Source organism: Ascaphus truei, chromosome 6, assembly GCF_040206685.1.
Source record: "Ascaphus truei isolate aAscTru1 chromosome 6, aAscTru1.hap1, whole genome shotgun sequence".
Taxonomy (NCBI): domain Eukaryota; kingdom Metazoa; phylum Chordata; class Amphibia; order Anura; family Ascaphidae; genus Ascaphus; species Ascaphus truei.
In genome coordinates this window covers 117,275,621-117,294,967 of record NC_134488.1, presented here as the reverse complement: position 1 = coordinate 117,294,967, position 19,347 = coordinate 117,275,621, and the positions used below count along the sequence as shown (strand labels likewise).

The 19,347-nt window shown below is 47.2% G+C and overlaps 1 protein-coding gene across 1 annotated transcript in view; it reads right to left on the bottom strand.

Annotated features, from left to right (window-relative positions):
* IGSF21 (immunoglobin superfamily member 21) overlaps positions 1 to 17,170 on the bottom strand; it is a 462,769-nt gene extending 445,599 nt beyond the window's left edge. Inside the window, exon 1 of the mRNA XM_075605996.1 lies at positions 17,057 to 17,170. The gene's annotated coding sequence lies outside the window, so the exon portion shown is untranslated. The remainder of the gene's footprint in view (positions 1 to 17,056) is intronic.
* Between the last annotated feature and the right edge of the window lie 2,177 nt (positions 17,171 to 19,347).

Genomic DNA, 19,347 nt, shown 5'->3' with positions numbered 1-19,347 from the left:
GTCTAAAAAGTCTCCAGTGTGCAAGATCCTACTGGCAGCCGTGGGATCTTTTCTTCTTTATGCACGTGGTGTTCTTTATTGCAGCAGTTTTACAGCAGGTGATAAATGGTCCTTATGCGCGCGTTGCTCACCACGCATACAATTTGTTAAGTGAGAACCAACACGTAGAAGGGTACACATGACATTCGTAATGGATAACTGATGGTTTTAGTTGGAAGCTTTCAGGAACATTAGGTAGGAATAGACCTGTGACTGAGGAAGGGAGAGAGGGGACCTGGTGCTTGCACCTATTAAAATCAGTTAGCCTGCAAAGGTATATGAAGTCATAGATTACATTTTACTCTAGAACAAAGCAGAACCAAGTTTATAAAAGGGAAATTTATATTGTGTATAAATCTGCTATATTATGTATTATCTATTGATACCTTCCACATGTCACAAAACTGAAAAATAATTGATAAATAACACCAATCGAACACTATTGACTGCATTGCTCGTAAAGTGGAAGAGTTTCTTTATAACATTTCTTTCTGTGTTTCTTTACTCTTTACTGAAAAAATGGAGCTTTACGTTAAAGGTTGATTTAGCGACATTCTAACAAACACACCTACTGTATGGGGGGGTCTGCAAGAGGGAGGTGCAGCGGTACACACAAGGAGACTGTTTTGGGGCAATGAAAACATGGCTTTATTGAGCCTGTCCCTTTAAACCAGGCCTGCACAACTCGTAAAGTGCGAAGGGCCGAACTGCTCCAAGGAAAAAAAAATTGGGCCGCATGGGTAAAATCATCATCATCATCATCATCTCTCCTCCAGCACCTATCATCATCATCATCCTCATATCTCCCCCAGCACCCCTCATCATCCTCATATCTCCCCCAGAACCCAACACTATCAACCTTTGCGATACTCCCCATCTATCTCTCATACCCCCATCTCTCCCCCTCACCCACACACACAATACCCCCCTTCCACATCAAACACACAATACCCCCCTTCCACATCAAACACACAATACCCCCCTTCCACATCAAACACACAATACCCCCTGCAAATCACACACATCCCACCCCCCTTGCAGCTCACATCCCTCTCCCCCCTTGCAGCTCACATCCCTCTCCCCCCTTGCACCTCACATCCCTCTCCCCCCTTGCACCTCACATCACTCTCCCCCCTTGCACCTCACATCACTCTCCCCCCTTGCACCTCACATCACTCTCCCCCCTTGCACCTCACATCACTCTCCCCCCTTGCACCTCACATCACTCTCCCCCCTTGCGTGAATGACTGTGGGTGGGAGACAGTGACACCGACAGTGGGTGGGTGACAGTGTGTAGACAGTGGGTGGGTGACAGTGTGTTGACAGTGTGGGTGGGTGGGTGACAGTGACTGGGTGGGAGACAGTGACTGGCTGGGAGACAGTGACTGGCTGGGAGACAGTGACTGGCTGGGAGACAGTGACTGGCTGGGAGACAGTGACTGGCTGGGAGACAGTGACTGGCTGGGAGACAGTGACTGGCTGGAAGACAGGGTGACAGTGACTGGGTGGGTGACAGGGTGACAGTGACTGGGTGGGTGACAGGGTGACAGTGACTGGGTGGGTGACAGTGACTGGGTGGGTGACAGTGACTGGGTGGGTGACAGTGACTGGGTGGGTGACAGTGACTAACAGTGACTGGGTGGGTGGGTGATAGTGACTGGGTGGGTGACAGTGACTGGGTGGGTGGGAGACAGTGACTGGGTGACAGTGACTGGGTGGGAGACAGTGACTGGGTGGGTGGATGATAGGGACTGGGTGGGTGACAGTGACTGGGTGGGTGACAGTGACTGGGTGGGTGACAGTGACTGGGTGGGTGACAGTGACTGGGTGGGTGACAGTGACTGGGTGGGTGACAGTGACTGGGTGGGTGACAGTGACTGGGTGGGTGACAGTTACTGGGTGGGTGACAGTTACTGGGTGGGTGACAGTGACTGGGTGGGTGACAGTGACTGGGTGACAGGGTGACAGTGACTGGGTGACAGGGTGACAGTGACTGGGTGACAGACACTGGGTGACAGTGACTGGGTGGGTCATTACTTTTAACCCCTGAGGAAGAAAGCAAGACTTTCGAAATGCGTAGGGTGGTTCTGTGAGGTCCCCACTACTCGGGTGTGAGTGCTGTACCCTTCCGAAGCTGGGAGCTGTGAGCTGTGAGCTGTGAGCTGTGAGCTGTGAGCTGTGGGAAAGCACATGCTGGCGTAGGAATATCCAACATTTCAGCATTGCTGTGTTTGGTGCACGTGTGCGGGCAGACCAGGAAGTATCTCTGTGTGTGGTCCTGGAGCTTCTGCAGTGCTGGGAGAGGACTGAGGCAGACGCAGCTAGCTGGAAAAACCTGTCCCTGCTCATAACAGACTCCTCGTCTGAGCCCAGGTGTTAACAACAGCAGCAGCAGCAGCAGCAGCAGCAGCAGCAGCAGCAGCAGCAGCTGCTATCCATAAGAGGGGATACTCTTTGAATTATCCATTGCCTGATTACATCCTGTTTTCGGTAAGCAGGTACCCCCACCCGAGTTGGAGAATCTTGCCTGAACCTAATATATGTTTTTATGTACTATTTTATGTGTAATAAGTGTATTTTATGATATTAATGATATGCCATATTAAATGCCATTGTGGGTAGTTACCTGTTGTTCTCAGCGTTTGTTAAGTGTTGTTTGTTTATGTATGTGTATGTTTTACAGTATTATGCTATGATTTGATTTCTTTGTATATTTACATGTTTACCCTTACCACGTGGAGCATCCAATCGGACGGGCGATTTCCGTGGCTCTGGTCGTATATTTTATAATATATATTTTATAATATCTATTAGAATTGCTTTGATCATTACAGTGTTGAGCGCCACTGATATAACTTCTTTTCCACTTCTATAGCCTGACTAGGGGTCAGGGTTATATCACCGGCTGCCAGCTCACTGTGGGATATAGCGCCACCTATTTGTTTTTTCTAGTGACTGGGTGACAGTGACTGGGTGGGTGACAGTGACTGGGTGGGAGACAGTGGCTGGGTGGGTGGGTGACAGTGTGGGTGACAGTGACTGGATGGGTGGGTGGGTGACAGTGACTGGGTGGGTGGGAGACAGTGACTGGGTGGGTGGGAGACAGTGACTGGGTGGGTGGGAGACAGTGACTGGGTGGGTGGGAGACAGTGACTAACAGTGACTGGGTGGGAGACAGTGACTGGGTGACAGTGACTGGGTGACAGTGACTTACCTTGACCGGGTGGGTGCAGGTTGCCGCCGGACGCTTTCCCCTCCTGCCCCCGATATCCCTGCGGCAGCTGCCCGGGACAGGAGGTGGGCTTGGGGGCGCGGGCTGGGGGGGGGGGGCACGGGAGGTGAGCTCGTGGGGGACGCGGGAAGCTGGCCGCGGAGGGAAGCGGTGAGAAGCAGGCCGCAGGAGGAGCTGAATTACTTAATAATTATTACTTCCCCCTCTGCCCCATGTTGGGAGCAGGGGGGGGGGGGAGCGGGCCCGCAGAGGAGCTGCGTGTTGCGTCCCCCTCCGCCCCACGTTGGGAGCAGGGGGGGGGCGGGCCCGCAGAGGAGCTGCATGTTGCTTCCCCCTCCGCCCCACGTTGGGAGCAGGGGGGGGAGCGGGCCCACAGAGGAGCTGCGTGTTGCTTCCCCCTCCGCCCCACGTTGGGAGCAGGGGGGGAGGAGCAGGCCCGCAGAGGAGCTGCGTGTTGCTTCCCCCTCCGCCCCACGTTGGGGGAGCGGGCCCGCAGAGGATTCACCTCCATCCCACGTTGCGAGGGGGGGGGGGGAGAGCGGGTCCTGCGCATGCGCGCCCGGACCACAGGAAATCGGCGCCATTTTTTTTAAACTTTTTTTTTTTTATTGAATTAATTAATTTGTCGCCCGGCCGGATTCATCGCGGGCCGCACAGAGAGGCCAGGCGGGCCACATGCGGCCCGCGGGCCGTATGTTGTGCAGCCCTGCTTTAAACAATGCAGAGCATTCGAAAACAAAATTAACAGACACCTATCCCTGTGTAAGGGCTAACTCATTTCTCAGTCCCTCTCTACAAGACTGGGAGGAAAAGCCCCTTAACAGTATATCACCCCAAAGTCTCAAGTGGTACCTTAAGCAGGTGGCCCTTCAGGTCAGTGGTGTCTGGGTGTCTTGATCTCAGCACAGCCTTTGTGCTCAAGACATTGTCTCTCTCCTGTATCAGCACACAAGGGTGCTGAGGAAATCTCTCTATGCAGTTTTCCACAGAAGGCTTTACAGCTCTGATAAGCTAGGTGGAGACTGGTTAATTGAGTGGCTGCAATTAACCAGCTCCCTGCTGGATTCAGAACTATGAGGCAGCTTTATTTAAACAGGGATAAGACCATGTTACAGGGTGATTTATCAGAATTACTCTGGTGTAAAACCAGGGCAAAACGGGTAAAAAAAAATGACGGCAATGATACTGTATGCCTGGCCTCTCTGCACTCTCTCTCCCTCCAGTCAATGTCCGCTCTCTCTTGGCAGGACACAGACTGGTCCTGAGTAACTCTTGATTGAGCCTGGGGGAGGGGTTAAAGTATGGGTGTGTGACTGACTGCCTGGTTGAGTGACTGACTGAGTGGGTGGGTGACTGACTGCCTGGGTTGGTGATTGACTTCCTGGGTGGGTGACTGACTGACTGCTTGGGTGGGGGACTGAGTGACTGCCTGGGTTGGTGACTGCCTGGGGGGTGACTGAGTGACTGCTTGGGTGGGTGTCTGAGTGACTGCCTGGATGGGTGAATGAGTGACTGCCTCGACTGCCTGGGTGGGTGGGTGAGTGACTGCCTTGACTGCCATGAGTGACTGCCTGGGAAGGGTGGGTGACTGAGTGACTGCCTGGGTGACTGCCTGGGTGGGTTACTGACCTTGACCGGGTGGGTGCTGCTTCCTGCTTCTGTGCCTGCCTGACAAATCCCTCCTTGCCCCCGATCCCGTGGCTGCTGCCTGGGGCTGGAGGTAGACTCGGGGGAGGGGGCGTGGAAGGTAGGCTCGGGGGGCACATGGGAGGTAGGCCCAGGGGGTGGGGGCACAGGAGGTAGGCTGGAGCATGGGAGATAGGCTGAAGGGGGGCGAGACTAGTGGGCTAATTCCCATGGGAGCATTTCCCCCCAAGCCCCTGGTCCTTGTGGGTGCGGCCCCGGGCAGGAGGCTAGTGCGGGGGGAGCTGGGTTGGCGGGCGCGGGCTCGCCACGTCACTTCACCTCCATCTCTCGTTGGGAGTGGGGGGGGGGGAGTGGGTTCTCAGGCAGCAGGCTGAACACCCTGCTTTCCCTGCGCATGCACGCCGAGACCTCTGCTCTGCGCATGCGCACAGGGATCGCCGGCTTTTTTTTTTATTACTAAAACAGGCCTGGGACGCCAACCCCGGCAGACCCCACATGTTGGTGGCCCTGTTTGTATCTAAAGCCCTCTCCCGCCTAAAACCTCTCACTTACTGCCCCACACCTCTAGAATGCCCTTCCCTTCAATATCCAACTGGCACCCTCTCTCTCTCTTAAAACACACCTCTTTAAGCATATGGGTTGCTCAATTTTCTGGTACTATACATCTCATATGCACTGACCTTAACCCCTTGCAGACACACTTACCAGAATATCCCCCAACGGTCTCTGTAAATTATCCCTACTTACTACTTAGCTTGTAAGCTCTACGGGGCAGGAACTCCTTTTCCTAATGTTACTTTTATTTCTCAAGCACTTATTCCCATTATGTCTTATATTATTATGTCACGTGAATTACTGCTGTGAAGCGATATGTACGTTTATGGCTCTTTATAAATAAAGATATACATACATACATACATACATACATGGTGTGCTCGTCACATAGCCTTGCTGATCCTTAACTTGCTTATATCTTCATACAGTCTAACGGTTGATGGGTATTCTCGTTAATGTCTATTATAATAGTGTAAGTTTCTTCAACATTTTGACTTCTTAATGCATTTTAAATGGCTGGGCTGTAGACAGAATTAAATGCTTTGTCTTAATCTATGAATCTTAATCCGAGTGTTAAATCATACAAATGAATTAAATAAATCCTTGCTTGTTCAACTTGGATAACCACTTATCCACTGCAAAATTCTGCTTGCTGTCTAGGCTGGGCGCAATCCACGGTCTGTGGCAGCAGATTAGTGAGTATCTTCCTAACAATCTTGTAAATCACGGAAAGTAAACTGATTGGACTGTAGTTCTTAAGGTCTTCTTTGTCACCTTTCTTCCCAATGACATTGTTCCAGTGTTCTAGAATGTCCCTGTACTTTAAGCAAACATGTAAAGAGCTCTGCGTGGATATTCTCTAGTTCTTCCGCAGCTTCACTTAAGATTTCAGTACTTTTTCTATTTTCTCCTGGGCCCTTTCCATTCTTGTATTGTATGACTTTATTTATATAGCGCCATTAATGTACATAGCGCTTCACAATAGTAATACATGTGGTAATCAAATAAATAACAGAGCATGGGAATAAGTGCTTTAGACATAAAAGTAACATTAAGGAAGAGGAGTCCCTGCCCCGAGGTAATGATGTAATTGCCTTTGCTTCTTCTTCTGGAGGACCCCCTTTTCATCAGTGGTGGTTTCTTCTCACTCTTCCTCTGCTTGATCATGCCCTGTGTTATCTGTGTTCTTATACAATTTCTTGTAGAAGTCCTCAACTATTTTTATGGTAAGTGCACAATCCATTATTAACGATCCATCATATTGTTTGAGTGGGATGATTTGTTGCTTCCCAACCATAAGTCGCTACTTCGTCTTCTTGAAACTTCTGTTATTTTTGTCAGTTTTTTTCACTATGTAGCAGTTCGATTTTCTTACATCCTCAGTTACAGTATATGCTTGTGGATCGTCTTCACAGCTCTTTAATATGCATGTATATCTTTATTTATATAGCACTATTAATGTGCATAGCGCTTCACAGTATTAATACACACGACAATCATATAAATAACAAAAATATAAATAACAAATCATGGGAATAAGTGCTTCAGACATAAAAGTTACATTTAGGAAAAGGAGTCCCTGCTCCGAAGAGCTTACAATCTAATTGTTAGGTAGGAAGAACGTACAGAGACAGTAGGAGGGCGTTCTGGTAAGTATGTCTGCAAGGGGCCAAACTTTATGTATCAGGTTTATAGTATTAGACGCGAGCTACTCATATGCTTCATTAAACAGGTGTGTTTAAGATGGGTTTTAACAGTGGATAGAGAGGGTGCTAGTCAGGTATTGAGGGGAAGGGCATTCCAGAGGTGCGGGACAGTCAGTATGAAAGGTTTGCATAATGGGGGATTCTAATTATCCAGACAGACTGGGGCAATGAGATTAGCGTTACAACAAAAGGAAAAAGGTTTTTGGGGGTGCTTAAAGATAATTATATGACTCAAATTATTGAGGAATCAACCAGGAGAGGGGCAGTTCTGGATTTAGTCATATCAAACAATGTAGAAGTAATACCCAAATGTTCCAGGACTTGAATATTTGTTAACAGTGATCATAACATGGTCTCATTTGAAATAAATTATCAAAAAACAGATTACTTGGGTTCAACAAAGACTTTAAACTTTAGAAAGGCAGATTTTAATAATCTGAGATCTAATCTAGTAGTAATACAATGGGATGATGTTTTTGCAGGGAAAAATGTAGAAGATAAATGGGCAGTCTTTAAAACATTGTTAGAAAAGCACACTTATCAGTGTATACCCTTGGGTAATAAGTATAAAAGAAATAAGTCAAAACCAATGTGGCTAAATAAACAGGTAGGGGAGGAAATGGACAAGAAGAGGAAGGCATTTAGATTCTTTAAGTCAGAAGGGACAGATACATCGTATCAGAATTATAAGGAATGTAACAACAATGGCAAAAGGGCAATTAAATTAGCAAAAATGGATAATGAAAAAAGGATTGCAATAGAAAGCAAGGTCAACCCTAAAAAGTTCTTTAAGTACCTTAATAACAAAAAAACGAGAAAAAAAAATATAGGACCCTTTCAGTGTGAGATGGGTAGGCAGATTATTGGAGATATGGGAAAAGCTGAGGTATTAAACAAATTCTTTGCCTCAGTGTTTACCAGGGAAGAATCAAGTTCAATAGTAGCGCCACAGGAGGAAGCCACAACCTCCATATTAATGACCAATTGGTTAACCGAGGAAGAAGTTCATAAGCGACTTGAAAAAAATTAAAGTAAATAAGGCACCTGGCCCCGATTGCATACATCCAAGAGTTCTCAAGGAGTTAAGCTCAGTAATAGCAAAACCATTATATTTAATATTCAAGGACTCCATTTCCACAGGCTCAGTACCACAAGATTGGCGTAAAGCAGATGTGGTGCCTATATTTAAAAATGGAGCTTGATCACACCATGGGAATTACAGACCTGTAAGCCTGACTTCAATAGTAGGGAAACTACTTGAAGGTTTAATATGGGATAATATTCAGGAATACCTAATGGAAAATAAAATTATTAGTAATAGCCAGCATGGATATATGAAGGATAGATCTTGCCAAACTAACCTTATTTGTTTCTTTGAGGAGGTAAGTAGGAATTTAGACCAGGGTAATGCAGTTGATGTGGTCTACTTAGATTTTGCAAAGGCTTTTAATACGGTTTCACACAATAGGTTGGTGTACAAAATAAAGAAAATTGGACTCAGTAATAATATATGCACCTGGATTGAAAACTGGTTAAAGGACAGACAACAGAGGGTTGTCATAAATGGAACTTTTTCAGGTTGGACTAAAATCGTGAGTGGAGTACCTCAAGGATCGGTACTGGGACCCCTGCTTTTTAACTTGTTTATTAATGACCTTGAGGTTGGGATCGAGAGCAAAGTCTCCATCTTTGCTGATGATACTAAATTGTATAAGGTAATAGAATCAGAGCAGGATGTAATTTCTCTTCAGAAGGACTTGGAGAGACTGGAAACGTGGGCAGGTAAATGGCAAATGAGGTTTAATACAGATAAATGTAAGGTTATGCATTTGGGATGCAAGAATAAAAAGGCGACTTACAAATTAAATGGAGATATATTGGGGGAATCCTTGATGGAGAAGGATTTAGGAGTTCTTGTAGAAAGCAGGCTTAGCAATAGTGCCCAATGTCATGCAGTAGCTGCAAAGGCAAACAAGATCTTATCTTGCATCAAACGGGCAAAGGATGGAAGGGAAGTAAACATAATTATGCCCCTTTACAAATCATTAGTAAGACCACACCTTGGATATGGAGTACAATTTTGGGCACCAATCCTAATAAAAGACATTATGGAACTAGAGAGAGCCACCAAATTAATAAAGGGGATGGACATTCTAACTTATGAGGAGAGGCTAGCTAAATTAGATTTATTTACATTAGAAAAAAGGCATCTAAGAGGGGATATGATAACTATATACAAATATATTAAGGGACAATACAAGGAGCTTTCAAAAGAACTATTCATCGCACGGGCAGTACAAAGGACTCGGGGCCATCCCTTAAGGTTGGAGGAAAGGAAATTTCACCAGCAACAAAGGAAAGGGTTCTTTACAGTAAGGGCAGTTAAAATGTGGAATTCATTACCTATGGAGGCTGTGATGGCAGATACAATAGATTTGTTCATTAAAAGGTTGGACATCTTTTTAGATGGGAAAGGTATATAGGGATATACCAAATAAGTACACATGGGAAGGATGTTGATCCAGGGATTAATCCGACTGCCAATTCTTGGAGTCAGGAAGGAATTAATTTTTCCCCTTAATGGGGTTTTTTGTTTGCCTTCCTCTGGATCAATAAGTAAGTATAGATATAGAATAAAGTATCTGTTGTCTAAATTTAGCATAGGTTGAACTTGATGGACGTACGACTTTTTTCAACCTCATCTACTATGTAACTATGTAACATTTTTGTTCTTGCGTCTTGGGGTTGCTTCACTTTTTGTCGTTTCCTCAGTAACTGCTTTGTCAAATCTGCTATTTTCTTTTTCTGTTTTTTTTTTCTTGTTCGCAATTCCTTTTGTTTTGCATTTTCAGTTATAATCTTCATAAGTTTTTCTTAATTGTGGACAAAGAATACTCATGTATCGCGAGCAAGCTGAAATGGTTTATCCAGCCTTATTTGGAATTCTCCGCTATTATTCTCAAGTTTCTTGATGTTGATTGTTTTTGTCTTCTTTTTAATCAGTTTTCTTCCTTCTATTGTCACATTGGGATTTTAATTGCAGCTAAGCAATCGGTGATCACTTCTCATGTGAAAATGGCTAAGGACGGTGCAGACTTCAATCCCGTGTTTCTTGTTAGCTAAAATATAGCACATTTTTATTCTTAACACCATACAATATCGTAGATATGGGGATCCCTGCACTCATAATGCAAAAAGCCAAGCAAACTTTTTTTTTAGAAGATGTATATTTTACTACGAATAAAGACACATACTGTATGCAAAACAATGTGCATAAAAACATGAAAAAACAATAAAAACCATGGACATACAAAGAGTAATAAAATGGTGTATCCCAAAACAAGTATGCAGACACCACTGTCTTAGGTATATACTGTATGGATAAGAAGATAATCTCTCAATGCTATGACAAAAGGTCTAGAGTCCCATAATAATGTTAATAACAGTAATACTGACACAGTTCATGATCTGAAGATCAAAAATACAAAGAATCCATATACCATATAATAAACAATGGGAAAATACCACACCATTGACACAGAAAAATAGGAGGTAAGGAGGAGTGTAGGAAAAATCCAAGTCCACAGATATATGCTGAGCATGGAGTTATCGTAACTTGAACTTTTCCGACGTTTTGGAGGAATAAGTCAGGATTCCGTGATTAATGGAAGTACCATATTTCTATTTATGTTTTCGTGGGAATGGGCCTGAAGAGAAGGTTACAGCCCTGAAACGTTGCCCCCTTATACACTTATAAACTTATTTTTTTCTGTCATTTGTGTAATAGGTTTTTTTCCAACTCTCCTCTTTACTCCCTATTTTTCTGTGTTGATCGTGTGGTCTTTTCGCTTTGTTTATGGGTAGCCCCCTATCTATACCACTTAGGTCTGGGAGATTATACGGGATCCTTCTATTGATGTTCCCTTTCGCACCAAAGGATATTTTTTTGCATTTCTATACACTTATATAATACTATATAATATAATATACACCACACTATAAAACATAATAAAATACACTTGACACTATATATTATAATATACACTAACGGTGGGCAGCTTCGTGGGTCCATTCGGATGCCTCCGGCTGAGCTGTGCTAATGCCTATGTCAGGTGTTTGCACCAGCATCCACATTCCCTTAGGCACCGTGAGAGCGGCCAGCACGCAGAAATGATAATGCCTGATGGCTGTGTGCGTACAAGCAGACGTGCCGATTCTCTACATACTTATTTGTTTATTACTGGCCGCTTTTTTATTTTTTGCCATGATGGTGAAATGAGGGCATGTATATTTTTATGTTGAATTCATGTACTGGGCAATATCTTTTTCAGTTGCTGTTCAGCACATTTTGCATGTCATGATTGTGTATCCGGGTACAAGCTTGTTTTACTGATGGGTACTGTGTAGGAATTCATGCTGAGATTATTATCACTGTCACTTTGCCATATGATATGTGTTTTTTGCTTTGTGGTTCTTGTCTTACTGTCCCAACTATGTAGTCTGTATTTTTAACTGCTTTTTTCTCCTGTGTGCCGTTTTTGTATCTCTGACACAGGATTCATAAATATTGGTATTATTTTTACCAACATACTGATGTACTGTATGCAGGGCTGGCGCAAGGGTTTCATGTGCCATAGGCGAAACGTAACATTTGCGCCCCAAAAATAAAATAAACAGTGGCGTAGCTATCGGGGCTGTAGGGGGTACAACTGCACTCCAACGCGACGCAAAATAAAAATAATAAGGAGCCAAAATATTGGACAAAAAAAATGAAAAATAATAAAAAAAAAAAAAGATAAATAAATTAAAAAAATAAGAGGAAAAAATTATTATTATTAATGCGCTCCTAGGACGTTTGCACCCTAGGCGACCGCCTGGGTTCACCTAATGGACGGGCCGGCCCTGAAATTACCCTGCTATACAGATTACACTACGTGCATCATGCATAGCATCTGTAACTCCTGTTGATTAAAACTTCCTAGATTGTGAGCGGTCGCACATGGGGCAAAACTTGGAGTAAAGACGTATTGACACAAACAGGTACAAAATGAAAATGATAACATTTGTGTCAATTTTGCTCCACGTTTTCTCTGAAACATCTCCCACTGAATCATTAAAAAGTTAGTTTCATTCCCTATGAAAGTAAAGGGAGTTTTTTGCGTGGTAAACCCGGTGGGATAATTGTGCGATAGTGTCCCCCCAGCTTTGCAGCCTAAAGACAGGGGACGCCAGCTCCACTTCTCCAGGGCCCACGACAGGTCGGGTTTTAAGGATCTCTCTGCTTCAGCACAGAGGTGGCTCAGTCGTTTTACTGGGCCACTGATTGAGCCACCAGTGCTGAAGCAGGGATATCTAGAGATGATCACAGTACCACTGCCTTTTTTTTTATTTTTTAGGACCCATCCACCCCTGTCCTGCATGCAAAATATAATTCCAGATTCATCCAATGCAAAAGATCCCATGGAAAACAATTCAATTTGTTTTGTACAATAAACCCAGTCCTGTTTTACGTAGCTGCTTTGTTTGTCTTGCAGCTCGGGGTGTTTGACTTGTAACCCCCCCCCTTTGTGTCCAATCATGTAACATCACCCCATATTATAGCTCAACCCCTGTCTCCTATTGATCAGTGTAGGGATTACGTAGAGATTGGTCACAAAGCACTTCCTTCATCTGGACTGGCTGAGCTCTCTGCCTTATTCTCTATAGGGGGATGCGCAGTCACAACTGTTACTGTAAACATCATGCGTTCAGAGAAACACACGCCCGCATAGGATAAGCTCTTATCCCACCAAGCAGCAAGCAGGAAAATCCTCCTAGAGAATAAATATTTCTGATAAGCTGCTCATCTCGTTCACTTCCTTTTCATCCTCCCATCTCCCGAAAATCCTTCTTTTTTAATTTTTTTCTTTATCTCCGGATTTTGTGCATCACGTTGCCAGCATTTCCAAATGGAAATGGCACTTAACCCTTCGGCTGACCCTTCGTAAACGCATTGCAATACACAAGGGGCAGCGCACTTTGTAGGTGGGGGTGCCGTGCATGGGTGAAACACACAGAAAATGGAGCAGACAATGGAGAATTAAGTATAGCCATGGCTCGTCCTGGCTATCTTTCTGCCTCCCTGTCACATAAACCCTAGTAGCTACAGGCAGTGTCAGGCTATCCTGTGGGTTTACCCCCCCCCCCCTCCTCATGCTGTCTGAGTGACAGGGGTGGAGGTGAACTGAGTCTGTGTACAGCCAATCATGGTGCAGACTCTGTGCCCTCCCCCTCTGTGACTTAGGGAGGAAGTGTTCCAAATTGTATTCAGTCCAGCTTAGCCCCTCCTGGGGTTGAGACATGCCTTTAGCTCCTCCTGGAGCTGAGTGCAGCCCAAGATCTGTGCAGAGCACAAGGCCTCAATATTGCAAGAAGGCCAGCACCATCCAGAGGTCTGGGACCTATTCTAAAATATTATGCACGCACTGTAATACCAACTGTAGTGGCTGCACCAATAAAGAATTATTTTTTATATAACTCTGATTAAAGTAACAGTCTATTGGGTAGAGGTATGAGAGAGAAGACTGTCATGGTGGGGACTGTCTCCAGGAACCCTGGAACCTGCTGTGACTGGAGGCTCTGATACCACAAAAAGAACCTGAAGGATCACCAAAAGCCTGTCCTGTTTCCCCTTACCATCGCGGACGCTCATCTCTCCTAGACCTCACAGGTAACAAGCACATGACACCTGTAGCTTAGGCAAGATCTCCCAGAGGTGGGGAAGCAGCGCTACATAAGGAAGGGGGGAAGAAGTCCCTTTCTGCCAGCAGGGAATTTGACGCGAATATTGCGTTTCTTCGCATTCCGAGTCTAAAAAGTGACATTCGTTACCTTCGTGTGTATGCAATAGCAGCGGCTACCATCGCATATTCGATTGTAAATGTTTAAAGCAGCAAGTCAAGGCTGCCGCCGTTAAAAAAAAATCCATTCAATATGTGCATCAATACAATCCACGCAATGACAAGTCATTAGCTAAGTTGCCGATCGATCCGTTCTCCAGTGATCGATCAGCGAAGATTCGGTTTGGGGGTTCACTAAATGGCTGTCAGTGCAGCAGAAGAGGACCCAAGATGCAAAGTTCTGTGGGGAAGATCATGTGACCAGGCAGTCACTAGATACAATTGGTTCTTTGCTAGAGAGAGAGCAGGGCTCAAAAATGTGTGTGCCAGAGCTTGTTTCAGAAGAGGAAGGGGATGTGACTTTGCAAATGGTTGCTATAGAAACAAAAAATGTTTGTTACTTTATAATACATTAAAAATGTCTTTAAAAAAGATTTTTTTTAAATACTACAATTACTGTATTTTCTCATAGTACAGAACGGATTTCCTAAACAAAAAAAACCACACGTAGGATATTGCTTGAACTACAGCTTTAAGAGAGAGGGCGAGAGATCTATTTTACTAGTCCCAAGATTATATATATATATAACGAAGAGTGACCTAGGCGCACATGTGTAGGGGAAGAGAAGTAAAACAGAAGAGGAAAATCATAGGGCAGTATATCAAAACAATCAGATATTAAATTGGTGAGATATGCACTTACACTATTGAAGTAAATAAAAAGCCTTTAATCCACTTAGGGACTCGCGAACTCAGCCCTTGCAGTCTGTCTCTTTCTTGGCTTCTGAGTCTTTGGAGTAGTTGTCCTCATGGATCCGTAACAGCAATCGCGTTGTGTCTGTTTAACAGACTATACCGTGTGGGTGGATCTCATAAGAGAATAGGTGGGGAATAAAAGGAGAAACAATATTATGTGTAAAACCTTTTAATAAAATACGATTAGAAATAAAAAAGAGGTAATTAACTCACATTCTGTGAGTTAAAATTGGGCAGTAGAGAGTGTTTAGCGAGTCTCTCACACTTGTGGTTGGAAACGCCGATTACCAGTCCTCCTCACACCGGCGGGTGCTTCCGCATCACGTGGTCTGGCCCAGCTCGGCTCTCGCAAGATTTTGCCTCTGTAGTTTTCAGGAATGCACTGCCGATGATCCGTTCAGCTTTCTCTCAGAACAGTCTCTCAGCGTGACTCTCCCTGCTCCAATAACGCTGGCCCTACGCGTTTCTCCACTCAGGCTTCGTCAGGGGCTGCTAGCAAGATTTTCCTCTTCTGTTTTTCTTCTCTTCCCCTACACATGTGCGCCTAGGTCACTCTTCGTTACACATTCACGGCGGCAATTGTGGAGCCGCAGACCTAAACTGGCTGCAGTTTGTAGGGTTAGTAGATTGTAAGGGTATATACCCTTTTAATTGAATAATTGGCTAGTAGTGTGGTTTTTTTAATATATTATAACCACGCTAACATATTGTTATATATTTGCGCTGTTGTTTCTTGTTTATATATATATATATATATATATATATATATATATATATATATATATATATATATATATATATATATATATATATATATATATATATATATATATATATATATATATATATATATATATATATATCGGGTAATCCCGATTGAATACTATCGTTACTGTCGTGCTGTGTAACCTGTCTGGCTCTCAGGAACCTAAGTCTCCGCTGCGGAGCCTGGGGACCCTACATATATTACTATCTCGTGGTGCAACGCCTCCACCTGGGAGGGATCCCAACGGAGTGGGAGAAGGCCCTCACAGGAAATAATCACATTAAACGAACAGTGGCAGAACAGAACTGGCTTTACTGCATGTAACTGGTTAACAACAAATAACAGGTGTCCCTCCCTTGAGGGGACACTAATACTGCGGTTAGCAATCCACTTTCCCCTTACACCGGGTGATCCCACCCCGTGTCCATAACCCCACACAATCTGTCCACACCCTTTGAGGGAGAAAACATATATGACATATGACTGCGCAGTCACTAGTCCCGTAACAGTATTAAACAGTAACGTTGGTGCACTTGCTGAACGAGGTTACCTGCCGAGGATCGGCGGACGGAAGAACACCGAAACCACCATCCGGGGCGATCCCACCCCGAAAAGCCTCTGCAACGGTAGCGACAGTATAGGCCCAACCCTCTGGCGGTACGCGTAGCGTCGGCTGGGTCTATTCAGAAACTTTCTATATAGTAAGGGTAATGTCCCTGACTGGGCCGGTCCATACAATACTCAGCTGTAGTGACATAGGGCCTAAGGGGCTGCTAGCCTAGTGCAGAGAGTCACTGACTCCTGCACGCTACCGTCCTTCCCTTAGCTGCTCCCGATACTAACTGAACTGCGTATGCAATCCCACGCATATATCTATCCCTTGCAGGAGATGCTCTAGCCCTATTGGTTCCCTGGCGTCACATGGGGGCGCTCCTGATACTCAGGGGAGATATAGTCCCTTACTGTGAGGCCAGCTCCTCGCACGCAATCTGCTGCGCATGCGCAACTCTGCCGAGCAATACTCACTGTGCCCTGCACTTCGAGCCGCCGGGACCTTAACAACGCGACTGCGGCCTTAGCAACGGCCTGCACGCGTTCCCGGCAACGGCTGTAAGTGCAAGGGGGGGGCCTGGTGTGTGTATATAAAAATATATATATATATATATATATATATATATAGATATAGATATAGATGCCGACACCACATTGCAGTCTCTTTTGTCCCAAATGAGGCAGGAAACACTGTACTTTCTAAGCAGGGGATTATTTACAGGGATAAATAATATGAATAGGCCCACCGTCCCTTTGAGGAAAACCAAATAATAAAATCAAATCCTATTTCCATTAGGAAAGCTAACTACACATTTCAGCAGCAACCCTTACTAACCCAGGTGGATAGCTAAGCTCATTCCACCCTCAAACAGATATTATTGCTACGCACATAACTCTGTAAACCAAAAATAAGGGTTTGGCTTACCTGTAAGTCCAACTGGCGATGTCACTGCTTCAGCACAGCTCTCTCAGCAGTGTCTCTCAGACTTCTTTTACCAGCCTCCATTAGCTGGGGATCTCCTCCGTCTCATCCCTTCTCTGGGAAAAACTGTCTTGCTGCTTCCATGCTTTTAAGGCACTTCCTGATTAATTAGCCAGCAGGTGACCAGCCAAGCCAGAGCGGATTAACTCTATGAGAGCTGCAAAGTCATATAACTGCCCTATTCAGCCCCTAGAGGACAGCGATGGCACCACAATTATATATATTTTAATAGAGTCCTAAATCTTATACTATATTAGTGAAAGCACTGTATGTTTGCCTGCCTGCCTGCATGCATGCATGCCAGCCTGCCTGCCTGCTGGATGTCCGGTGTCCCTAGGGGAAATCTCATTGGTCCCTTGGGCCGCCCCCGCACACCTCTCATTGGCCTGAGGCGGAGTGACGGCCCAAAGGACACACAGGGACACAAACACACACACAGGGGGACACACACACACACGGACACGGACACGGACACGGACACGGACACACACACACACACAGTAGGGGGGGTGTACATTAGCAGCATGTATAACCCGGGGGGGGGGCCTCCACACCCGCGCGCACCTCCTCCTCTCCCCGTGTCTCCCGCGCTTTCAAACCCCCCCCCCCCCCCCGGCGCCGCTACAGTCAGGGCGGAGGAGCGAGTGCCCGGGACACAGCGGGGGAGCGGCCACAACAAGCTGCCTCCTGCCTCAGTTCCACGTGGGAGCGGCCGGACGGGTGAGGGAGCTGCCGGGCGGGGTGAGTGAGCGGCCGGACGGGTGAGTGAGCGGCCGGACGTGTGAGTGAGCGGCCTTCACCCACCCCTCACCCCCCCTTCAAATCACCTCCCCTCCACCCCCCCCCCCCCCGGCGCCGCTACAGTCAGCGGAGCGAGCGAGCGCCCGGGACACAGCGGGGGAGCGGCCACAACAAGCTGCCTCCCGCCTCAGATCCACGTGAGCGGCCGGACGGGTGAGGGAGCTGCCGGGCGGGTGAGTGAGCGGCCGGACGGGTGAGTGAGCGGCGGACGGGTGAGTGAGCGGCCGGACGGGTGAGGGAGCGGCCTTCACCTCCCCTCACCCCCCTTCACCTCCCCTCACTCCCCTCACCCCCCTTCACCTCCCCTCACCCCCCTTCACCTCCCCTCACCCCCTTCACCTCCCCTCACCCCCCTTCACCTCACCTCCCCTCACCCACTCCTCACCTCCCCTCACTCCACTTCCCTTCCACCTCCCTCCACCCCCCCTTCACCTCCCCTCCACCCCCCCTTCACCTCCCCTCCACCCCTTCACCCCTCCCCCACCTCCCCTTCACCCCCCCCACCTCCCCTTCACCCCCCCCACCTCCCCTTCACACCCCCCACCCCCCCCCCACCCCCCCTTCACCTCCCCTCCACCCCCCTTCACCTCCCCTCCACCCCCCCCCCTTCACCTCCCCTCCACCCCCCCTTCACCTCCCCTCCACCCCCCCCCTCACCTCCCCTCCACCCCCTCCCCTCCACCCCCCCCTTCACCTCCCCTCCACCCCCCCCCCTTCACCTCCCCCTCCACCCCCCCCCTTCACCTCCCCTCCACCCCCCCCTTCACCTCTCCTCCACCCCCCCCTTCACCTCCCCTCCACCCCCCCTTCACCTCCCCTCCACCCCCACCCTTCACCTCCCCTCCACCCCCACCTTCACCCCCCCTTCACCTTCCCTTCACTCCCCCCTTACAACCTCCCACCACCTCCTCACCACCTCCACCCCCCTTCCCACCTCCCCCACCCCCCTTCCCAACTCCCCACCACCTCCCCCCCCTTCCCACCACCTCCCCCCCACCCCCCCCTTCCCACCACCCCCCCCCCCCTTCCCACCACCTCCCCCCACCCCCCCCCTTCCCACCACCTCCCCTTCCCCCCACCCCCTCCTTCCCACACCTACCCCCCCCCCTTCCCACCACCTCCCCCCCACCCCCCCCCCCCTTCCCTGAGGCGGAGTCACGGGCCAAAGGACACACAGGGACACAGACACACACACACACGTAGACACACACACACACACGTAGACACACACACACACACAGACGTAGACACACACACACGTATACACACACACACACGTATACACACACACACATAGACACAAACACACACACGTATACACAAACACACACACGTAGACACACACACACATAGACACACACGTACACACACACACACACACGTACACACACGCACGTAGACACACACACACGTAGACACACACACATGTACAC